A 1,058-nucleotide genomic window follows, 5' to 3' on the forward strand; every position below is an offset into this window, starting at 1 on the left:
GTGGGAAGGGCGAATGCGGGTGCGGGTGATGGGGAACGGCGCCGTGTGCGAGGGAGGTGCTGCAGCGGCTTTTGGAAATGCGAGGCGGCGTTTCGGTGTGTGGCATGGTTACTCCATTTAAGTGTGTGTGGAAGGAGCGTTTCCAGGTGCGAGAAAGGGGATGTGTGAGTGTGAGTGGGGGTATCTGGGAACAGGATTGGAAGATTTGAGTGTGGTAGTGGGTTCAGATCGGCTTTATTCTGCTCTGTGTGCCCTTAGGTTCGTTCCTCTCCCCTCCATGCACCCTTTACATTTTCTCCGCTCCCCTTCCTCTCTCACAGATCTCCTCTTCTCCCCCTTCCTCCCCCCCCATCTGTTCTTACTCTGCATTCATTGTCTCATGCATGCTCAGATCCTCCCTGCTCAGAGGGAAACGGGAAGAATTTGAACATCACTGAAAAATAACTGCCTGTGGTTCAATCCCTTCCAGGCAGTGCTGAGGATACCTGGATGTGGATGCTCGCCACATTCCCCTTGTCACCAGGGGTCTGGAGCTTTGTGTCCCTAGTTTGATACTTCTGTTTTCTGTGCTGTCTTGAGTAGGCAGTTCTAGCTGATGCTATCCGGGGACAAAAGCTTCCCTGCCTCAGCTGTACACTTTGATTTCCCTAATGGATCACATCATGTGCTGTTACAGACAATTCTCCCAAAGGTCTAGGTGCCTTTAGGTTCCCGATAAGGAACATTGCTTGTGAAATGTCCCCAGCCAGATGTAGCCCTGTGAATTACAACCCTTGGAGTCCAACCATTCAGCCAATACGTCACAGAGCGCAGCATGAACCTGTTCAGCTCACCACTGGCCATGTGACAGATCCTTATTTTTCTGTGTCTGTGAGTGAACCTGCCTTTGGGGTCTCCATTTTAGACGTCTGTCAGGCTCTTTGCCTGACACAAAACCCACTCCCAGCCCCAAATGAAGAAGAGACATACCCTTAGCAATGGAAAAACATACTTTTTTGATATACGTGGAGTGGAAAAGAGGGCTGCTGCCTCTGGGGAGATCCAGACTCTGTGAGGTG

Source organism: Meleagris gallopavo, unplaced genomic scaffold (assembly GCF_000146605.3).
Source record: "Meleagris gallopavo isolate NT-WF06-2002-E0010 breed Aviagen turkey brand Nicholas breeding stock unplaced genomic scaffold, Turkey_5.1 ChrUn_random_7180001957591, whole genome shotgun sequence".
Taxonomy (NCBI): domain Eukaryota; kingdom Metazoa; phylum Chordata; class Aves; order Galliformes; family Phasianidae; genus Meleagris; species Meleagris gallopavo.